Source organism: Panthera leo, chromosome D3 (genome assembly GCF_018350215.1).
Source record: "Panthera leo isolate Ple1 chromosome D3, P.leo_Ple1_pat1.1, whole genome shotgun sequence".
Lineage (NCBI taxonomy): Eukaryota > Metazoa > Chordata > Mammalia > Carnivora > Felidae > Panthera > Panthera leo.
In genome coordinates, this window is record NC_056690.1 from 8,911,439 (window position 1) to 8,935,087 (window position 23,649).

General features: G+C 46.2%; 1 protein-coding gene and 1 non-coding gene across 9 annotated transcripts in view; both read left to right on the forward strand.

Annotated features, from left to right (window-relative positions):
• CUX2 (cut like homeobox 2) overlaps nt 1-23,649 on the forward strand; it is a 282,488-nt gene that overhangs the window by 107,889 nt on the left and 150,950 nt on the right. The window lies entirely within an intron of this gene.
• Nucleotides 21,268-21,371, forward strand: LOC122204316. Its single transcript, XR_006195612.1, has one exon. It is a non-coding gene; the product is annotated as a small nucleolar RNA U13 (small nucleolar RNA).

Sequence of the window (23,649 nt, forward strand, 5' to 3'; positions counted from 1 at the left end):
TGTTGGCTTTAAAACTCGCTGAACTTTTAAGGTGCCCAATCTCTGGGCACCTCTGCTTCCTCGTCTGTAAAATGGGCCTGCTAACAGGAGTCAGTGAGTTCATCTCTGTAACACATGCCACAGCATAGGTACTGCTGTTTGCATTATTATTTTGAATGAGGTATATTTTTTAAGGCGCGGATTCTGCTTTGAGGCTCTTGACCACAATGTGAGCTGCTCTGCTCAGAACCACCATCCCCTTGCCCTCTCAGTCTGCCCCACGTGTCAGGTACATACACATGACACAGTGAGAGCCCAGGCTCTGTGCCCCTGGCTGGGAGACCCTGTGCTGGCGCTCAGCTTCTCAGTTTCCACATCTGTATGTTGAGATTGTTGCGGCACCCATAGGGCTGCCCCGTAGGCTGCTTTGCATGGATGGAAGGAACTAGTGTGAATAAAGGTGCAATACAACGCTTGGCATACGGTAATTGTTGATTGGCACCCTCTCTCTAGACTTCGTTTGGGGATGAGAATGGGGCCAGGGCAAGAATGAGGTGTGGAGCCACCAGCCAGTGGAACAAGCTCTGGCCACCATACCATACAGTCAGGTCACCTGGGTTCAGCCCTGCTGTGACATTTGAGACAAGTGTCCTGACCTCCCTGGGCACCCACGTGAAAGGCTCTAGCCTGGGCTATAGAAAGCCACAGAGGTTGGGGCTGCAGCTGCCGGGACTCCTGCACCCCTCTTTTCCTCCCCTCCCCTAACAGCAGCCACAGCCAGGCAGGCTGGCCGGCGGGAGGGGCTTGGCATGAGGACCAGCAGATGCCAGTCTCGCTCTGTGCACAGATGTATCTGCCAGTTTCTGATGGGGAGAAGCGATCTGGGAGTCACTCACTTCATTGATAATTAAATTCAAATTAAGAGAGATTTGCATTTATCAAAAGCCTGTTTGACAAGGTGTCACTGTTCCCATCCAGCACCCGGGCAGGCGCTGGGGAGCTTGGGGAGTGGGCAAGGGGAGGTGCAGCTTCGTGAAGATAGGGAGGGAGCGATGGGTAGGGGCAGGGAAACGGGAAGAACAACAGAGAGGCTGCCTGTCAGCCCTTCGTTATCACAGAGGGTCATGGCTCAGTGGTAAATGGGATGAAACACTGTGTGGCCTTCATCAGACTGCTTAACCTTTCTGAACCTCACTTCTACACAGTAGCCCCCAGGGGCTCCTTCCAAAGAGATGGACTGCTGTTTGGCATTGGGTTAGGCTAGGAATCCCCAACCCTGCCACCCTTCTCGGCTGGAAGCCGGAGGGCCACAGATCTACTGGGGGTGTTGGTGGTGTCCCCCAGCTCCCCTCCTCAGCTAGTGCTGCCAGCTGCTGGTGAGTTGGCTGATGGTAGCTCCCTGCTGTTTCCTTGCCAGGGGATTCTCAGCCTCCAGGAGTGCTTGCCCAGACACGTTCTGTCCCACCCCGCTCTGGGGGCTGACCAACTGATTCAGGGGACCAACAGCCCTGCCCCCTTCCTCCCAGGCAGGACTGTCCTATGGTACCATTCACCCTTCAGAGCTCCCCCTCTGAACCCACCTCTCTGCCCAGCTTCTGCCCCTGCCCCTGCCTGCCTCCCTCACTCCCTCCAGCTTCCTTCTGAGTGTCTTTCTTCCATGAGTCATCTGTGTAAGAATCCCCACCTCAGGTTCTGTTTGTAGAGTACCTAACTCAGGACAGAACTCAGTCTGGGCTCAAGTCCTGTCTTCAGTGCTGTGTGATCTCCAGCAGGCTGTCAGCCTCCCTGAGCCACATGGGGCACATGAGGATAAGATAGGCCCCACATCTGGGATGCCTGGGTGGCTCAGTCAGTTAGGTGTCTGACTCTTGATTTCAGCTCAGGTCATGATCTCATGGTCATGGGATTGAGCCCCACCCATGTCAGGCTCCACGCTGTCAGAATTCCTGCTTGGGATTCTCTCTCTCCCCTTCTCTCTGTCTGCCCCTCCCCTCTGTCTTGCATACACATGCTCTCAGTCTCTCAAAATAAATAAATAAGCATCAAAAAAAAAAAAAAAAAGATAGGCCCCACTTCTTAGGGTTCTTATCTAGGATCACAGAAAATTGTGGATGTGACATCCCTTCTTGTCAACTGGAGGCTCTCTTCAGAGATGAAAAGGATCCTGTTGGTCTGAGGGGTCCAAGTGTGCATGGTAGGAGGAGAGTGGAGAGGTTTGGGGGAGCAGAAAAGAGAGAGGTATGTGCTGGGACATTTTCTGCCTCCCTTAGTTGGGATAGGCTACAGAGAGTGGACAATCCAGGCCTGGTAAGAAAAGAATAGCAAATGGCATTTGTGGCAAAGAGAACTACACGGGCAGAGCCTGGGGGTGAGATACCAGAGAAGGTCGTGGAGGTGGAGCGTCAAGTCAGGTTAGGGTTTCAGTGGGAGAGGGAGGTGGGCAAGGCCATGAGGTTGTGATGGGTGGCCCAGACTTTGTCTTGAGTGCAGTAGGGGCCATGGCTGGGTTTTGAGCAGGAAGTAGTACTGTGTTTTAGATTTTAGAAGGGAATTTAGATTTTAGACATCTTGGTAGAGGCATCCCTCCTTCTGCTCCTTGAGGGAGATACTCTTTGTGGTTAAGTGAGCAGACTTTGGATACAGACACCTATACCTGCCACTTCTTGTTCAAGAACCAGATAAAGTATTTGCCTTTTCCTCAGTTTCCCCACCTGTAAAATGGGCATGATGCTATCTCCTTGGGGCAAACAAGACTATTATACAAATGACTGACATTTGCTGGCCTGCTGCATGGAGAAGAGTTTAGAGGGGCCCAGCATGGAGGTGGGAGCCCAAGGAGAAGCTGGGCCCATGATCCAGGTGAGAGATTGTAAAGGGCCCAGTGAACACAGCTGTGAGGATGGGGGTGCACAGTGGGGAGATTCAAGAGATGTCTAGGTAGCAGAATGTTGGGGATTTAGTGACAGATATACAGAAGAGAGAGCGATGGTCAAGGACAACTCCTAGCATTGGAGGCCTAGGTAGGGGATGGAGTCCTTCCTGAGATGCAGGAATGTCCTCACACCCCTTGGAATCCTTCAGGTAAAGAAGTCAGTGCTCATGCTGGGGAGCAGTATAACCTTCACTTGCTGTGTGATTATGGGCACATAATCTCTTCATCTCTGGTCCTTATTTGGTCATCTAAACAATTGTAACGTCCCTCCTGCCACTGACCGTCAAAGCGTCTATGTGGTAGGCAAGATAAAGAAATGTCATCACCATGGATATTTCTCTAAGGAAGTGAAGTCTGGCTGTAGCAAGAAACACCAAAGTCAGACTCCAGAAGGAACAGTCTATATAGTGGGTCTCTGGGCAGTTGTGAAATTCCCGTCCCTGGGAGACCCAGTGATCCAGGAAAGGAGCCCCTGGACACCTGGTTCAGCAGCAGGGTTATGTTCAGAAATACTGGCTGTTGAGGTCATTGTTACTGAAATTGTTGCCTTTCGAGCTCTGTGTTGGGGCAAAGCCTCTGCATCCTCCAACGGTGCTCTTCTGTGGCAGTGGGAGGTCCTGGCTTTATCTGATCTATTTCCCCCCCTCATCTCAAGACCAGCCGGATTGCTTCTCCTTCCTTGGGAGGCTTTTGTATTGTGTCAAAGAAAACCTGATATAAGAAAATCTGTTATACAAAGTGGATAAACAAAGGGATGGCTATAAGCATTGCACAGGCTCATCCATTCCTTCCACAGTGCTTAGCTTCCCAAGGTCATTTCAAAAGGATAAGATTTGAGAAGAATGGTTTCCTGTAAGAAACTGCCTACTGTGTTAAAGGCATGGTCCCACCTTCATTCTGCTGAAGGGTTGTTCATAGTTACAAGTCCTAGGTGTCAAAATCAGACAGACTTGGGTTCAAATCTTGACTCTGCTTTGAATTAGCTGTGTGACCTTAGGTAAGTCACTTGACCTCTCTGAACCTCCATTTTCTTAAATGTAAAATGGAAATATGAACAGAGGAGTTTGGAGAAGCAGTGAGGTGGTCTTGGAGCCAAGTCTAGAGTAAATGTCAGTATTTGGCCTTTCCAGTAACTTCTCTGTTCTTTTCATCCCTATTCTGGTTCATCTCCCTGTCCCTCACCTTGCTCCTTGTAGAAAATTTTCTAGTCTTGAAATGGTCTTTGTCAGCTGTGCTTACAAAAGCAGCAGAAGAGTTGGGGTGAGCTGGAAATGTATTCAACAACTTCCGAGCACCCATGTAGGGCTTTAGAGGGGCCCGATTTCCTGAGCAGAGGAGCAAGAACAGCAAGTCCAGGATTGTGTTGATCGGGGACAGTTGGTATGGAGGCAAGTCTCACTTTCCCATCAATATTGTAGATTGAGCTGGCAGCAAAGAGATTTTTGGAGTTTTACTGAGGCTTTTCTTAAAAAAAAAAAAAAAAAGGTTTATAATACAACCTGTCAAATTGAGAAGTCCCTCTTGATACAGAAAAATGTATACAGAAGGTAATTTTAGTTTCCCAGCCATGGTGAAGGCAGGTCTTCAAAAGTAGTCAGCTATCAGCTTTGTGGCTGGGTGTGCCCTCCTCTTTCATATTAATAGGTTTCATCCAGTTGATGGTCTCTATTTACCCACAAAAACAAAAAACAAAACAAAACAAAACCACCACAGCTAAATATAGCCCCTGCACAGGTAGGCTGAGACGCTCTTAAGTTAGGAGAACAAGGAGGGCAGGATTAGGGTGGAGATTTTGTGCATAATTGGAATTGTGAGAATTTGCAGTTCTTGTCATACTTGGCTGGGGCTCCAGGGCTGCAGAGATCTCTGAAGTGACCTCAAAAGCTGTGTGACCTTGGGTGGGTTATACCTCCTCTCTGAGCTTCAGTGTTCTCCTCTATAAAGTGGCATCATATCTTTTTATGATGTTTCAGGTTTGACTTCCATGGCTCAGTTTTCCCACCTGGGTACAGTGCCTGAGAAGTGAGTAGGATCGTGTGACACCTGTGGGACATATTTCTCCATTTTCATTTTTATCATCTCAAGAAATGAAAGGAGGTATTACATGAAGGGAGATCTTCTTTGTTGGTTGCCAAGCCTTGATTTCTTAGATCCTTAGAATTAAAATTATAACTTAAACCTGTATCTTAGGTACAAATTAGGACTCAGGTGCGCTTAGTTCAATGAACCCCCCCCCCCCCCCATCACACACAGACACACTTGTCTTGGTAGAAGTGTCCTTCCTTCTCTCTTCAAAGGAGACAACCTTTTTTTTTTTTTTTTTTAAGTAGGCTCCACACCCAATGTGGGGCTCAAACTCACGAACCTGAGGTCAAGAGGCTCACGCTCTACTGACTGAGCCAGCCAGGCGCTCTGCAAGGGAGACCATCTTTTGTAATTATTAAGTGAGCAGGCTCTGGACACAGATACCTGTGCCTGCCACTTGTTTGATAACCCAGGTTAAGTGTTTTCTTTCTCCAAGCCTCAGTTTCCCTATCTGTAAAAGAGGCATGTTACCATCTCCTTGGGCTAAATGAGATGATAATAAAAATATTTATTGAGGACTTGCTCTCTTTTTGGCCTTGTGCTAAGTAAGCATCATCTAAGTATCTAAGTAAGTATCTAAGAACAGTCCTGTGAGATGGGTACCTATATTATCCTCATCTTTCAGGTGGGGGAAACTGAGGCTCATAGTGGTAAAGTGATTTTTTCCAGGTCACATAGCAAGTACATAGCAGAGTTTAAGTCCCAGCTCTGGGCAATTTCAAAGTCTGGGCCCTTGAGCTCCCCAAGTTATGTGACCTCCTAATAAATGTCAAGGTCTCAGCTCCATGCCTGGTATGTAGTAAGCACCCAGTAAATGTTGGCTGCAGTGACCATGGCAACGGTGGTGATGCTTGGGCAACCTTTGCTTAGGGGCAGGGGGACAGAATGTAGGATGGATTTCCCGGCGAGTTCTATCGTGGATTCATAAATTTCCATCAGATTTCCAAATGGGAAGTCTCACACTGAGATGAGCCACATGCAAAGTACAGCCTTCCCATCTAGAATAAAAGGGATATATTTATATATACACGCTCACACTTTGGTATCTCAGAAGCCAGGCAGAATATTGTAAAGCAATGTACAATGGCATAAAATATCGTCCCAATTTAATCCATCTATCTAGTGTTCCATCTAATTACTATATTAGAAAAGTCTTCAGACCATGTATTGAACATTATAAATGGGAATAAAATGATTCTGGTAATGGCTTAATAAAACAGGTGAGGTAGCTCCGTCTGTCTGCCTGTATCCTTGGACCATGGCCAGATTGATTTGTCAGGGAAGGGGGAAAAAAAAAGAAAGAAAAGAAATGGGCTTGTGTTGTTGCACTTTGGAGATTGTCTCCCATTAGGGGCCTTTGATTTTATTCTTGTTTTTCCTTATGAGAAGTGGTTATCGGTTCCTTTTGTTAACAGCAAAATATGTAGAACTGATGGAAAAACTGACAGCAGCCGTTTCATATTTTATAAAGCCGCTCCCAGCTTGTAATTTGCCGGTTGGGATGAATTGAGGAAGTCTGAAACTCCTGGTGAATTTGCAGATGATGGCTGCAGTCTTGTCTGAGGGCATGTGTAACCGTCGGGATTTAGCTGCTCTGAGAAGCCGCAGATGGGGGAGGTAGAGGGAGCCCAGGGTCAAGAAATTATATACCAACCATTTGGAACTAGAGTTCACCAGTCAGAGGAGATCTGGGCCTTTTGTACATCAAACGGTCTTTCTTTGTGCCTAGATAGGTGTTTGCTTTTTCAGAATCTCTGAGGCTTTCAATATAAATCATAAAATGACTTTCCCTTCTTCTCTCTCTCCAAATGCTCATTGTCTTTATACCTTGAGTCCTTGTTCCCTTTCCTTAAAAGCTGCCATTGCTATTGAGACTTGACACATCGCGGTCTGAATTTGCTCCTGGCTTTGGGGCTGGTAACCAGCAACCAGTGACAGGTGAGCCACACTAGCCATAGTTGTATATCCCTCTCCCCTTCTGAGACACTGCACCATGATGAAGGAGAAAAAAACACCCCTTCCCCCAAGTGCCATGCTTTTTTCCAGCCCCAATCTCTAATTTCTTGCTCCAAGTAGACTAATATGCGGGTGTCGGAGGTTAAATTCCAGTGCACCTAGGAGGTGCCCATCCTTCACAGAGGTCTAGCATTCACACCAGGCGTCATCTGCGTTGTCATGGCTACACGGGCCCAGGACCCCAGAGACGGGAGCGCAGAATTAATGGCAGTCCCGAGTAAAGGATTCCTGTCTTGGCGAGGTTGATGGATTACATTGATGTACCATTTGTCATACTGTAATTGTTCTGGCAAATGTAATACCCACTAGTATAAACATTGTACTGCTTTGCTAATAAAACCCAAAATAGGAAGAGAAAGGATGATACAGTGTTATGCTCACTTAAAGAGACAATGCCTCCTTTCCAAGTTGGAGCCCACTTCTTCTTCCAGAAGCCTCGGCACCTGATGCCTTCTCCATCGATGTGCACACGTGCTAAGCAGCTGTCCAGCACCCACCTTCCCAGCATGTGTGGTGTGGCATGTGTGTGCAGACATATTCTCTAAGTCTCCCTCTCTATCAGCATCTCCCGTGATTCCTCTTCTTGAGGGTTTCATCCAGTCCAGCTGGGGACTGACTGATGAGTTATTACTCAAAATCTCCTTGTGTTTCCTTGGTGACTGCCTGGCATCCCTGATGGAGGCTGTTTATCCAAATTGACTTGGCATTCAAGGCTCTGCTCTAGCACAGCCACTGCTTCCGGGAAGTCTTACCTGACCAGCCCACCTTCACTGAGCTCACATCTCTCAGGCCTGTGTGACTCACCTGGTGCCCGTTCTGCCTTATGATCCCTCTCTTTAGATTGTGAGGTCCTTGAAGGGCTATTCCTGTAAGTAATGCACTCAGCTGCAAGTAACTGGAAACTCACCCAGTGATGCCTTAAACTTATGGGTGTATTTTTTTTTAAGAAACTTCATTTTAGGGCACCTGGGTGGTTCAGTCAAGCGGCTGACTTCAGCTCAGGTCATGATCCTGAGGTTCATGAGTTCAAGCCCCGCATCAGGCTCTCTGCCTCTCTGCTGCTCATGCACACATACTGTGTTTCAAAAATAAACATTAAAAAATGTTTTTAAATAAAAAAATAAAGAAACTTTATTTTTAGAGCCGTTTTTGGTTCACAGAAAAATTGAGCAGAAAGAACAGAGTTCCCATATGCTCTCTGTGCCCCACCCATATGTGTAGTCCCCTCCACATCAGCATTCCTCACCAGAGTGGTGCATTTGTTATACTTGATGAACCTACATTGGCACATCATCACCCCAGATCCACAATTTCCATCAGGGTTCACTCTTGGTGTTGTATATTCTGTATATTTGGGCAAATGTACAATGACATGTATCTACCATTAGAATATCATATAGAGTATTTTCACCGCCCTAAAAAATCTTGTGTGCTCTGCCTGTTCATCCTTCCCTCCTGCTAACCCCCGACAACCCCTAATCTTTTTACTGTCTCCATGATTTTGCCTTTTCCAGAATGTCCTATAGTTGGAATCATACAGTATGTAGCCTTTTCAGATTGGCTTCTTTTACTTAATAATATGCCATTAAGTTTCTTCCATGTCTTTACATGACTTGATAGTTTTTGGGTTTTTTGTTTTTGTTTTTTTTTTTTTTTTTAGCACTGAATAATACTCCATTGTCTGGGTACACCACAGTTTATCTACTTACCAACTAAAGGGCACCTTGAGGGTTTGTTTTTCTCACATAACAAAGTTCACAGGTATGCAACCCTCAGTCTTTTCATTCCATCATGTTGGCTTCCCCCTTCACAGCTGTAAGATGGCCTCTTCCCCTCCAGGTCTCATATCTGCAGGCCAGGAAGGAAAAGAAGGGAAAGCCAAAGGGACAGAGGGCAAAAGGTTTTCTTACAGTGAAGATTTTACCTTTGAATTCAGAAAGTTGAGCCCTCTTCAGGGACATCTAATCTTCATCTCGTTGTCCAGGACTCTGATTGGCCACGTGTAGCTGCAAGGGAGGCTGGGAAATGAGACCCTGTAGCTTTCCATTCTCTGGTAGAAGGTGGTGTTATGGTTGAATTTTGTCTCTTCAAAATTCATGTGTTGGAGTCCTAACCCCCAATACCTCAGAATGTGGCTATATTTGGAGATAGGTAATTACCTTGACCTAAAAGGTAGTTAAGTTAAAATGAGATCATAGGGGTAAGCCCTAATCCAGTGTGACTGGGTTCTTATAAGGAGAGGAGATTAGGACAAGCATACATGTACAGAGGGAGGACCATGTGAAGACACAGGGGAAAGACAGCTATCTACATGCCAAAGAGAGAGGCCTCAGAGGAAGCCAACACTGCCAACACCTCCATCTAAAACTTCTAGCTTCCAGAATTGTGAGAAAAGAATTTTCTGTTGTTTAAGCCACCCAGTCTGTGGTATTTTGTTGTGGCGGCCCTAGCAAACAAGTGCAGGTGGTCAAGGGGAAGGGGTTTGGAATAACTTTTGGGGGAGCAGTCTATAATGCTTGCCACAGGTGGCTTCTCTTATCATCCCATTTTACAGTCAGGGTCAGTAACAAGTTCAGTGCTACATGGAAGTCTAGTATAATGATTAGAGTTTCGACTCACCCCCTCTGGGTTTGAATCCCAGCTCCACCACTAACAATTCTGTGCAACATTGATAGAATTGCTTCTGCCCCCTGAGGCTCAGTTTTGCCTTCTATAAAATGGGGCTGACAATAGCTCTGGTCTCCCAGGGCTGATATGAGAGTTATAAATGAGGTGAACTATGGGAGTTATCTACAGAGTGCCCAGGGTGTAACAACCATTTAGTCTGTGCTCACAGAGGTGGCATTGGGGCCAGATCTGTCTGATTCCCAGGCCTAGCATTCTGTTTCCCTGGGAAGGCGGCCTGATCAGAGCAGCACAAAAACGCCTGGGATTTATGCCCCATGATCCACTCACTGTGTCTGTCCCCACAGCCTGAAGTACTTCCACCGTGCTTTCTCTGCCCAGAGAAGCCCCCTCTTCCCTGGCACACCCACATCTGGAGTGAGGGGCTAGGCAGAAGCCTAAGGCCCTCTCACTCTCCCAGCTCTTGATTCCAGCTCTTGGAGGCTGGGGGCCCCGATTCCTAGATCACGTGGAGCCAGGTTTGGTAACAGACCCTGGCATTGAGAGGAGACAGTATGAAAATAGACAATGTGCCCACTTGGAACTGAGCACCTACAAGACTGTCATGGTGGGGGGGGGGGTCACCTGGCAGAGGAGTGGGGAGGCATAGCTGCTGGCCTGGAGAAGACCCCTGAGATACTGCAGCCAAAGGTGTAAAAGGCCCAGGTAGGGGCATCTGGGTGGCTCAGTTGACTAACTGTCCGACTCTTGATTTCGGCTCAGGTCATGACCTCACAGTTCATGGGTTCAAGCCCCACATCAGGGGATTCTCTCTCTCTCTCTCTCTCTCTCTCTCTTTCTCTCTCTCTCTCTCTCTCTCCCTCCCTCCCTCCCTCCCTCCCTCTCTTTCTGCTCCTTCCCTGCTTGTTCTCTTTCTCTCCTCCTGCCCCTACCTCTATCTCAAAATAAATAAATAAACTTAAAAAAAGAAACAAAAGGCCCAGGTAGACATGTCCAGAAAGGTGATATATCCAGTAGGGCTTGGTTAAGTGAGACTTTTGGGTCGTGCAGATCCTTGGACACATTCTCCACCCAGGACCTGATCCTTGGCCTGTCCCTGAAAAGTACTTCTTCCAATTCAGTGGTGCACCTGCTGTGGAAAACAGTATGACAGCTCCTCAAAACATTAAAAATAGAATTACCGTATCATCCAGCAATTCCGCTTCTGTATATACACCCAAAAGAATTGAAAGCAGGGACTCGAGTAGATATTTCTGCACCCATTTTCATAGCAGCATTGTTTACAATAGCCAAAAGTTAGAAGCATCCTAAGTGTCCATCAACAGATGAATGGATAAACAACTGTGGTCTGTTCATATAGTGGAGTATTATACAGCCTTCAAAAGGAAGGCAATCGTGACAAATGTAATATGGATGAGTCTTGAGGACATTAAGCCAAGTATAATAAGCCAGTCGTAAAAGGATAGATACTATATGATTCTGCTGTATCATACTGTATGATAGTCACCCAAAAGGAGTCAAATTCATAGAGACAGAAAGTAGAATGGTGGTTGCCAGGGGCTGGGGAGTCAGTATTTTATGGGTACTGAGTTTCTGTTTTGCAAGATGAAAAAGTCTTGGAGTTGGATGGTGGTGATGGCTGCACAACTAATGCCATTCAACCGTACACTTAAAAAGGGTTGAAAATGGTAAATTTTATGTTATGTGTATTTTACTACAATAAAAATACTACTGCTTTCGTTACCGCTGCTACTACTGATAATACTAGTGATAATAAATGATGCGGCACTGCATACTTAACACAGAATATCTCATGGAATCCTCCCAATAACCCTAAGTAGATACTGTTAACAAGTAGTTAAGGACTGTACTGAGGTTCAGAGAGGTTAGTACATTTGTCCAAGGTCACACAGCTAGCAAATGGCTGAACTGAGCCTTGAAAACACAGGTCTGTCTGTCCAAAACCCGGTCTCTCAACCATACCTAGACTGCCCCACACTTTGATTAAAGCACAGTTGAACTTGACACTTTTGACATTTTGGGTTGGTTGTGTAGCAGCATCCTGGTCTCCCTCCGCTAGATGCCAACAACACACACTTCCCACCCCTCAAAGGGAGATGGCTAAAGATGTCTCCAGATATTACCAAATGTCCCCCATGGGGCAAAGTCACCCCAGTTAAACCCACTGGTTTAACAGGGGCCTCTTGGCAGCACAGAGGATATTGGACAGTTGCCGTCGCTCTCACCAAGGTGGATTCGCCAGCCTGCAAGTAGCAGATGTTCAAGCTGCTGCTCACAGGCTTGTGAGAGCCCACATTTTAAAGCTACATCAGTGGCTGGAAATTAGCTTGTGCACAAAAGACCAATGGGGCAGGGGGGGAGTCATAAATGCTTTCTTTGCCTGTTAAAAAGATTTTTTTCACAGGGGACCCCCCCACTGCCTGCACCCCCTCACCCTAAACTGCCCAGACAGCTTGAACATCCCTTTTGGCATAAGGCTGGCCCACCCTTACTTGTAGCTTGAGCATTGTTCATTTGTAAGATGGTTCATATTAGCAGGAAAATGTCCACACAGGCCTGGGTACGTCCATACATGGTCCATACATGCACATAGTGGAATTATAGCCTTTCAGTGAAAGGTGCCAGGACACTTTGTTGGATGAATAAAGAAAGTGGTAGAATAGGATCCCGTTTTTGAGAATAATTCTACCTATGAATGTACATGTCAGTTGATGCATAGAGAAAAGCCCAGAGTGGACCAATGGTTTTGTTCCTATCTGTAGCCCCAGTGGCATAGCACACAGTAGGTGCTTAATCATTATTGATAGCTGAATCAGAGTGGAAAGACTGGGCTGTCAAACTTTCTTCTTTGTGTGCTTTTCCATCATTTGAATTTTTTATAGTGAGCGTATATTAACTTGGTGGCTAAAGGAAAAAAAAAAAAAAACTTCCCCCAAAGAAAGGAAATTAAAAAAATAAAATTATGCCTTGAACTTGCTTAGCTCTTCCCTTCCTTCTACAGAGCTCAAAACCCACGTGCCCATCTTGCCTGAGCCATGGGAAGAAACAAGCTTGTGCTTTATGGTCCTTGTTTAGTCATGCATGATAACATTGGACTCCTGAAGAAAGCTGCTTCTTTATTTATTTCTCTCACTTTGGTTTCTCCCTTGGGCTTTTGAAGGGGGAATAAACCAACAGGCACTGGGTGTGGACAAGAAGGCAGTTAGAGAAGGGATTGGGCCCTGGAAAATTCAGTCTTGCCGCTGCACCTCAGGTGGGAGGCCGAGGGCCGGACCAAGTGACCTTTAGGTGGGGGAGGGAGCTTCCATTCCTGTGACTTTCTTTCTCTGTGGCTTCAAGATCCTTCCAGAGCTGCCCAAGCACTCGGAGGAGGTGGGGAGTATATGGAGGTCAGAGAGGAAGAACAAGGAATAGATCGGGGGAGGGGGCGGGGGAGCAAGTTTCAGGACCACAAAGAAGAGGGGTATGTCATCTTTATGTGCACTGATGGAAGAGGGTGAAGAAACACCCCCACCCCCACCCCAGCCTTCTGATTTCCAAATATTCGAAAGGCCTTTGAGTTTATACTGTTGCATCTCAGATGTTTTTTAAAGTTTACAACTGACCCGATTTGTAGAAAAAGATAAACACCCTTCCTATGTTTGGAGTCATATGTAATTTTTATCTCTTGACCTTTAAATGTAAGCAGCAGTAAAATGAAGAACTATTGCAGTCATTTAACACTCTGGCTGTACTAACTGGTTCCTGCCTGAGAACCGTGGTTTTAAATTGGCTAATGCAGAATACTTGCAGAGCTAATAATAATTCAGATTACTCCTGTCAGCTATTCCGGTTTCATGGGTAATTTAGTAGTTGAATAAATTTTTAAAAAAATTCATTCGTTACCATGCACTGTTATGAATCAGTAGATGGTTTACCATTGGCAGCAGTAACTGTAAGAAGATTTAAATTGCTACTGAAAAGGATTTGAGTGAAGGTAATGTTTTATAATGTTCTAAGCCATATGCACTACTTTCAGGCCTCATCAGTTTTACATTGATTCCTAGTGAAGTGTTTAATTGCATCATGAATGCAATATAATTCAGTTCTTTCTGCTAATATGGTATATATCTCAAAGTGATATACAGCACTGACAGGGAGAATTCGCAGTTTCGTCCGGATTTGGGAGGGCAGTGAGAATTGGGCGCCTACTGGATGCATGGAGAGCAGGCGGCAGAGGGGGAGGCTACAGCCTGGTGCCATCTTGCTAAGACTGGGTGGGAGGGGGTGTCATGAGCTTGTGTGGGGAGGGGGAGGCTGTGTTGTCACCAGCCCTCAATGCTGACGGCCAGCCAGAGAGGCGTCTGGTGCTGTAGGCCTTCCCTAGGAGGGCAGGGAGATCTCTTAGTGGGCTTATTAGTCACATAAGGCTGGCCAAGCCCACTCCCGCCGTCATATGCTCATGGATTTTGCCTGGCCATCTCACTGGCCGTTTCTAAGTGGTTATCAAAAATTGGGTTTTCTGGGGCACCTGGGTGGCCCAGTTGGTTAAGCATCTGACTCTTGATTTCAGCTCAGGTCGTGATCTCATGGTTCATGAGTTCAAGCCCCACATCAGGCTCTGCTGACAGTGTGGTGCCTGCTTGAGATTCCCCCTCTCCCTCGCTCTCTGCCCCTCCCACACATGCATGTGCATACTTGCTCATGTTCGCCAGCCTTCTCTCTTCCCTCTCAAAATAAATAAATAAACATTAAAAAATAATTAACACAAATTAGCCTCAGATACTATTGATGACTGCCTTCAACTGGGAACCACTTGATATCTTGGTTCTGAATTTTTTTAAAAGTATGTTTCAGTGCATTCATTTGCTCAGGCTGCCATAACAAAGTACCACAGACCAGGTAGCTTCAACAACAGAAATTTATTTTCTCACAGTTCTGGAGTTTGAGATCAAGGTGTCAACAGTGTTGATTGCTTCTGAGGGCTCTCTCCTTGGCTTGCAGGTGGCCATCTTTGTGTTCACCAGGCAGTTCTCCTTCTATGCATGTCTGTGTCCAGATTTCCCCTTTCTCTAAGGACATCAGTCATATTGGACTAGGGACCACATTTTAACTTGATCGCCTCTGTAAAGATCCTATGTCCAAATAAGATCACATTCTGAGGCAATGAGGGTTAGTACTCCAACATAGGAATTTTGGAGGACACAGTTCAGCCCCATAACACCCTGTATAGAAAGAAGGCTTGTGTGTGGTGTGTGTGTGTGTGTGTGTGTGTGTGTGTGTGTGTGTGTGTGAGAGAGAGAGAGAGAGAGAGAGAGAGAGAGAGAGAGAGAGAGAGACTGTGGCAGGGTGGATGAGGGCTCTCAGTGAAGGGAACAAGGGAACAGTGCTAACTGCACTCTAATCAGAAGGCTCTTTCTGTCAACCCCTGTGAATGATGTGAAAGTCAGACTTGCTTGTCACGTCAATCCCTTCTCCAGCAGGACCTTAAAATCAGAGTTCATGCATTTTCAGATATCTGATTATTGTGCAGCCACAAAGCAAACGCCTAGGACCCGGGGCTCCCCCCTCAGCCTGGCGCCTCGATGTAATCAGAGCCTCCTTTTTATCCCCACTCTCGAGGAAGGCCAGCCAGGCCACCTTTTTGATCATCGTAACCTTGATGCAGAAGAATAATTTATCCATGCCCCCGGACAAGGAAATTGCAAAATATTATTTATGAAGGTGAGCCGACACGTCGTAATTCTGGCCCTGCATTTCTGGATGTGGCTGGCCAAGATGGGGGAAATGTGGGTGATGTTTGATAATAAAATGGGACAGTGTACCCATGAGATACAGGTGTGGGAGGAGAAGGGAGTCAGGCATCCCACAAGAGAGATTTCAGGGAATGAGAATTATTCTAGAAGCTGACCCAAACTGCCTTTCCATGGACTCTCAGGTCAGAAGTGGAAGGAGAAAAGTCTCCAGGATATAGAGGCTGGTGTGAGAGGGGATACTGAACAGCACTGTGGGCAGGGAAAGGCACGGGGATCTTCTTTTGAGGATTGTGGCCTTGGTTTGGGGAACTTGGGAGGTTTGCGGTACAGTGATTATGAGCCCTGGTTTTGGAGCTAGCCAGCCTTGAGTTTGAGTCCTGGCTGTCTGTAGCTGTCTTTGTAGTTTTGTGACATTGAGCAAGTTAGGTCACTTTTCTGAACCTGTTTGTTCATCTGTACAATAGGATTAATAACAAATCAACCCAAGTGTTGCCTCGAGAGTAACATGAGATAATGCAGGTGAAATGTAACTGTCTTTTCAGTGGGCCTGACTCCTTACCTAGCAGCAATTAAGTTGAGTGTCTGAGGATGCAGCTCTGGAGCCAGATAAGCTCTTAGACCTTAGACCAGTCACTTCATCTCTCTGAACTTGCATTTTCCTCATCTATCAAATGGGCACAAAAAAGGTTACAATTTCCTAGGGCCCTCTTGAGGGTTGAATGACTGAATGGAAGGAGAGCATTTAACAGTGCTTGTCTCATAGTAAATGCTCAGTAAATGTTGGCCATTAATATAAGTTCCTAGGACATAGTTCTTGGCAGTCTTTCTTCTGAGAAGCCGTTCCCAACCTTGACTCGGATTTAGAGGCAGCCTGTCTCCCATCTGCCAATGCTGTCCTGTCGAACAACATGCTTAATTTAAAAATCCAAATGGATTTGCATTCCTTATGATTTGAAAAAGTGCTCTGAGCACTGAGAAGTGCCCCAGAAGGGGGCAGAGTATATGTTCCCCAGGGGAACCACTGCAGCATCTGTCCACCACAGAGGAGATGGCAGACCCCAGCAGACCCCAACATCTCTGACTGCCCAGCTCACAGACCGGTTGTGGCACCTAAGCACCACGACTCTTAGGCATCAGCCGTGGGAAGTTCAGCCCAGTAAATGTTTTGCAGTCTCTCAGCAATTTGGGGTTCTACCAAATTAACGTTTGGTATTGAATTAGTATTCATTTTCTCTAATATGATATAAAAGTATAATCACATTAGTGACTTTTATAGCATATTAGATTATACATTTGGAACACGTCCCCGCCTGAAGCAGCTTTAGGCAAAAAAAAAAAAAAAAAAAAAAGTCCCGCCAACAACAATAATAAGCAAACCATCTTCCACCCTGGCTCGCAAGCCCGGGCTTTTCCAGCTGGGCTGCAGCAACCTGGATAGAAAATTCTCTGCTCTCTGCCTCCTGGTCCCTACAGAGAAAGAATTTTCATTCCACCGCCATGATTTGTGAAGCATTGAATTTAAGACCTTAATAGTCGTTCCAAATGAATGTTTCTTTAATCCCGGGGCAGAAACGCAGGCTGTGGTTGAGATGTAATTAATAGCACTAATTACTCTTCTCTCCCTCCATCCACTTTTCCTCCTGCCAGCATCCCCGTTCCCCAAGAAACCTGGCAGGAACACCAGAAATATTCACCTTTTGCTCCAAAATGTCCCTGGACAGAGAAACCAGGGCTCACCCCAATCATGGCTCTCTGTTTTGAAAGATTTTCCTTCTGCCTCCCAATGGTTCCTCTAGTTCTGGGACTCCTGGGCCTTCCAGAAGTTTAGATTTTTTAGGACCTGTTTCCAGCCGTCATGGTGACTCAGCCAGTTGTGAAGGGTGATGTCCTAAGGAGGCAGCAGCACATGGCCTGACATTCCTGAGCATTTTTCTCTGGACTGTAACCTCATTGATGCATTGGTTCAAACATAGATGATGTTGCTTACAGACTCCCCAGGGTGCCTGCCTTCAGAGGGACCCCATCAAACCATTTTTCACTACAAAGAATAAAGGATGAAATTTTTTTTCTACATATAATGAAAGCAAGTAAACTGGTCAGGAGGGCTAAAATGATTTATTTATACATTGCCTCATTCCCAAATAATTGAAGGCTGGGTAGACTCACCCGGATAGGCTTTGAACGTAGGTTGCATCTTGCATGCGAACTCTGAGAATTCAGCTGTAGTAGCTTCCTGGAATGTCACATTGAGAAAGATTCTTAGACCACATTCTGGATCAGCAAAAGAGAGTCTCATTCAGTCTATAAACATCTGATGTGCCAGGCACTGCTGTAGGCACCGGTGCCATTGCCTCCAACTGGGTAGCCAAAATCCCTCCCCTAAAAGATTCACATTCCAGTTGGGAGAAGCTGACAATAGATACCAATAAAGCCAGGTCATGCAGGGCTTGAGCACAGGAGAGAGTTGGCACATCCTATTCTAATTGCAATGGAAAGCCATTGGAGGATTTTTAATAGGGAAGTGCCAGTATCTGGTTTATGTTTAAAAGATAAAAGCTTTTTGGGGCGCCTGGGTGGCTCAGTCGGTTGGGCGGCTGACTTCAGTTCAGGTCATGATCTCACGGTCCGTGAGTTTGAGCCCCGCGTCGGGCTCTGTGCTGACAGCTCAGAGCCTAGAGCCTGTTTCAGATTCTGTGTCTCCCTCTCTCTGACCCTCCCCCGTTCATGCTCTGTGTCTCTCTGTCTCAAAAATAAACGTTAAAAAAAAAAATTAAAAAAAAAAGATAAAAGCTTTTTTTTAAAACAATCACTCTGGGAAAGGAGACAGGGGGAGAAGTTAGAAGGTCAGGTTCAAGGTTTTTGCAGGTGTCTGAACAAGGAATGGTGGGGGATGAGTAACAATTGATTTGATTTGAACTCTATTGTAGAGATCCAGCTGACCAAATGGGCAATCCATTAGTAATGTCTGCCACAGACGTGAGAGGTGACAGTGAGCACTTTAATGCTATATTTGCCATCTCTCTAAGTCATTTTTAGGCTGGTGAAGGGAGCTAGAGAGGATGAAAGGGTCACTCAGAGATAGTAATCCATGGCTTTAGTAACAGCTACAGATATTCCAGGGAAATTTGAAGGAGAATATTCACTGACTGTCCTTGCAGACATTATGGGGAACTTAGGCATAAGATGCCATATTGTCTTAACTAGAGATTGTCCAGGGATCAGTAGAGCAAATGGGACCTTCAAAAGACCAATATTAGACCAAATCCCTGTAGAGATGTGCAGAGGACCAACATGATTCCATAGAGACATACTCAAGGAGGTTCAAAGAGAAGAAGCTAGGCAGAAAGCCATCAGTGGAACCAGTTAATAGGAAAACAGGTTTTAATTATCTCAGGTGAAAACAGAGGATCAGAGACAATCCCCTCTTCTCTCCACCCTACAAATAGGAAGGACTCAGCAGTGTTGGTGGGGGGCAAGAAGATAAATAGCAAATAACCAACTGGAGGCCCCTTTGGGTTGTTTTCTCCTTCTCCTCTTCCCCTTCTCCCACCTCCTCCCCACTCTTCCTCTAAAGCTCTGTCTTCTCTTAAGATCAGACACTTGGCGAAAGTCAGTCATCATGTGATTTAGCAGGGTGAAAAGTCAGCTTGGCATTGGGCAAGGAACTGGATTTGGAGAGGGAAGAGCCACTTGAAAAGCCTGGAGCACCTACATGATGCTGCAAGACTGCAGTATGGGGAGCCCCGTGAATCCTGTTACAAAATATTTTTAAACCATTCAGAATAAGGGAAATTTGGTGAGATTATGATATTGAACAGGGCTCTATGTGTAATGTATAACTTTCTATTTTTAAAAAAGGTATGAGGACAGGCTTTGTGATTATAGTCCAGTCTCTTCCACATCCATTCCTAGGAAGAGTCTAGAAAAACTGTTAAACTATAGTCTCTGTCCTTGTGCCCTTGATTCTCACAGTTGGCTGTGTGGCTTCAGGAGCATCCAGCCCTAGACAAACTTAATTTCCTTCTTTGACACAGGCTGGCCATGAAGATAGAGGGTGCAGGAAATGGGACCCACATGAGGCCTCTACCCCAGCCCCTTCCCCTCAAGCCTGGAGCGAGTCATGCAGACCCCTGGCTCTCAAACCCAACTGATGTTTGGACCCCTTGCTCCTACCCAGAAAGGTGCTGACAGCACCCACCTGGGAACCCAGCCTGGCCTCTCGAGCCAGAATGCTGGGCCAGCTTGGAGAACCCCTGGCGTATCCTATTTTAAAATACTAATTTTCAAGGATACATTTCTCTATAAGCAATATACACATCATCTTTTAAACTGAGACATTAAAGATGAGCACAGAGTGAAAGGTAAATCTCCTCAACTTGTAGCCCCCTTTTGTCTGCTCCGCATTTATTTGTTTTTCCAGGACACTTTAACCGTAGACAAGCATACAAGTATAGCCCCTTATTAAAATAGAAAAGAGATTAGGGGATTATTCCTTCCTTCCTTCAATACTTATAAAGTGCCTACTGTATGCTGGGTGCCGAGAATATAGCAATGAACAAAAGAAAAATGGTCTTTCAGGATATGAACAGTCTAGGAGAGGGCTGGGGGGAACTGATGAGAAGCATATAAACAAATAGAATAAAAGAATCACAGATTGTGGTCCTACAAAGCAAATCAACAACGTGCCATGGTAGAGCAGCAGGGGAAGGGGGTATTTAATGGATTATGAAATATAAGGAGTCTGCCATGGAAAGAGGTGTGTGTCTGGATGTGAGGTGTGTTTCCGTGTCTGGGTAGTGTAGGATGTGTCTGGGTACGTGTGTTTTTATCTCTGTGTCTGGGTGTGTGCTTCTTTACCCCTGTGAATATCTGAGTGTCTGGGTTTGTGTGCGTGTCTGCATGTGCACATGTGTGTGGATCTTATCAGAGAGGGTTGTTCTGGGACTGAGAGCTCTTGTGACCAGAGCCAGCGGAGGTTGGAAGTGCAGGGGGAGAGCAGAGCTACACTTAGCTGTGCAGGCTCCTTAGCTACATGGGGGGGGGGGGGGGGAGGGGGGGTCTGGGTTTTTGACTCAGTACCCACAGAACTGACAGAAGGCCATCCAAAAGCATTATTAGGGATCTCTCTGAAACAGTATTATGGGGGCAAGCACATGGCCTGGAGGAAGCTGGGTGGGGGTGGAGAATGGTTTGGGCTTCACTAAAAGTGGAGGTGATGGGGCTCACTGGTAGGTGATTTAATGTGGCAGAATGGAATGAATGGAAATGCCTCCCGGACTCCTGGCCTGAGCATCTGGATGGATGTACCACCTTTTCCTGAGATGGGGAAGATGCTGGGAGAAAGAGTGAGGAGCAGACAGGAGCCCAGGGTTCCTTCTTGGCCATGGCAGATCTGAAATGGCCTCCCAGAGGGATGTCAGTTCTTCAGGGGGGTGGGCCATTAGAGCTCAGAGTCCTGTGGCCTGGAAGTGAGTCCTGGGCTGGGTCCTTAGAGGACCTGGCCATGTCCAAGGACCAGCTAGACCACCTTTCCCTGGCTCTGAGGCCCTGAGCAGAGCACCGAAGGCCCCCATCAGTTATGTTAGCACAGCCCTGGGGGGCACTGATGCAAGAAACCATCAGAGGGATGTCTGCTCTGGGGACCTGGCCCCAAACCTTAGCAGCAGGGAGCTGTTTGGAGCTGGGGTATTTGTGGGCCTGGGTCTCCCAGCATCAGAGCTATGGAACAGTAGATCACCTCCCCAGAGGCTGGGACAGGCTTCCCAGAGGCCAGTTTCTGTTACCCTTAGCTCAGAAAGTAAAGGTACATTGCATTGCTAAGATGATCATCTCTTGTGTGCCTTGGTTGAACGTAATCTTTAAAAGCTAGAGCTGATCCTTTCGTAGTTCTTAAGCATGATGATTGGGTGTTCACACTGTTATGTGACACGTGCCTCCCTCAAATCTTGTTAAGACCTTGTCCCATTACCCATCTGACATAAGAAAAAGAAAAAAGCTAAAGCTGCTGAGCATTTTACTGTGTCAGTCCTAACCACCCATAAGCTGAGTTGATCCTCACAACAACCCCTAAGGCAAGTTCTGCAATGATTCCCATTATACAGGTCAGGAAACTGAGGCTCAGCAAAGTAGTGGTTGCACAGCAGTGTGTAGACAGGATTTGAAACTAAGCCAGTCTAACCGCAAAGCCTGTTTTCTTAGTTTTCACATGCTGTGCCAAACGCTTGCTGTAAGTTATCTCTTAAAGTCACAGGTACTCTTCAATGGGGTTACCATTGTACCCATTTTGCAGAGGGGGAAACTGAGGCTCAGAGAGAGGAAACACCTGGGTCAGGATCACACAGCTCTTAAGTGGCAGCACCAGAATTTGAACGCAAGAATATAAGAAACCCTGAACTTTCTTTTGAATATGGGACGTGCCTCTGACTACCAACCCCTGCCTCCCTCTCTCTACTGGCAGTAAAGGTCTCTTATCCCCCCAGCCCAAAGTGTCCCAATGACCCACTGAGGGCAGGAGACAAGACTCCATCCTTGGGGCTGCCTCAGCAACTTCCTAGGCAGGGCTTTACAAATTAATGAGAAACATCAGAGGTTCGTGGGCTCCCTAGATTATGATGGGACCTGGTAAGACCCCATCTCAAGAGAGGTGGGTTTATCACTGGAGTTCCTGCCTGGAGCCCTTGGTGGGCAGAGGCTGGCACTCATGTTGGACTTAAGTAGCGTTAAAGCCCCTACTTCTGGGACATGAAGTCTAAGCCAGCTCATGGGGGTTTGGGCCACTCTGTCCACTGGGAGACCCCAGTGGTTCGTTAGGACAGTTCTTTCCATCAGAGCATTGATGGGACAACGCTAAAGAGCTCATGAGCAGTGGGGACCCTGTGTGGGATTCACCATTCACTTTAGCATTTATACTTCAGAAAATACGTGTGCACGCATGTGTGGGTGTGTTTCCAACCAGTAGTTGGAAAATCACACCCTGATTTAGAAAATCTACCTACTGAAGCTTCCAGAAGACCCTTGTTTGATTAGCAGAGCTGTTAAGAGTATGGGATTTGGGGTCATGCTACTGAATTCACAACCCAGCTCTGTTGCTTGCTGGCTACCTGGCCTTGAGCTTGACTGCTCTTAACTCTTTAGGTTTTAGTTTTCCCACCTCAATGCATATTTGAAGAAACAAACGAGTGCCTAGAACTGTATCTGGTATAAGCTGTGCACTCAGTTTATGTTAGCTAAGTGCTGCAATTGTTGCTATTGCAGTCTAAAATGAGTTTTTCTGGAAAGGGGCAGATAGTAAACATTTATGCTTTACAGGCCATGTGGTTTTTAACTATTAATCTCTGCCACTGTAACAGGAAAGCAATCATGGACAATATAATATGTACATGTGTAGATGTGGTTTCATCCCAATAAAACTTCCCTGTGACTTATGTATGAACATGGTGGGGAGAAAAGTCATTTTTCTTCTGGGAGAATGCGACCCTGGGAAAGCCAGCCCTGGTGAGAAAGAAGAACACCTCAGAGGGAAGCAGGGCTAAGAGAGAGAAATCAAACCTTGTCAATATTGTTTGAGCTGCTGGATCTAGCCATGCCTGAAGCTACTCCTGCATTGTTCAGATAGGTGAGCAACAGTTTCCCTTTTATGCTTAAGCTACTTTGAGTTGGGATTCTGCTGCTTACAACCAAGAGTCCTAAATTATATAAGCCTCTGCCCCAGTCGGGTATAACTACTTACCTGCTGGTATCTACTGACTCACTCCCACTCTTCCCTGCCAGGATCAAGTTCATGACACTACCCAAGAGCATCCTTTAGTCACAAATATGTAACTTTCTTTTCCTGTGGGGGCTTAAATAGTTTCATTTTCAAGGTTACATAATCCTTAGCAAGTAGGTGACTTCATTTCCATAAACTTTAGTCCTCTCCTGTAAAATGAAGTTAATCACTGGACCAGTGATTAGGGTGTGTTAAAAGGGTTAGTATTTATAAATGCTTGGAATGGTCCCTTGTACCTACTAAGTACTACCTAAGTATCTGCTGTTGCTACTACCTGGAAATGGAGCTCACAGATTCTAGGCATTTTCCTGACAGATGAAGGAGACTATCAGGCAGGGATTGGTCTTTCCATATTCCCAGCACCGGTGCAGGCCTGGTATTGAGTGGGCACTTGGTATTTGTTGAATAAGAGTTAGAACAAGACAAGGCAGTCATGGAGAGTGGAAGTGAGAGACCCGCATGGACTGCGGCAAACTCGGAGGTGTTTG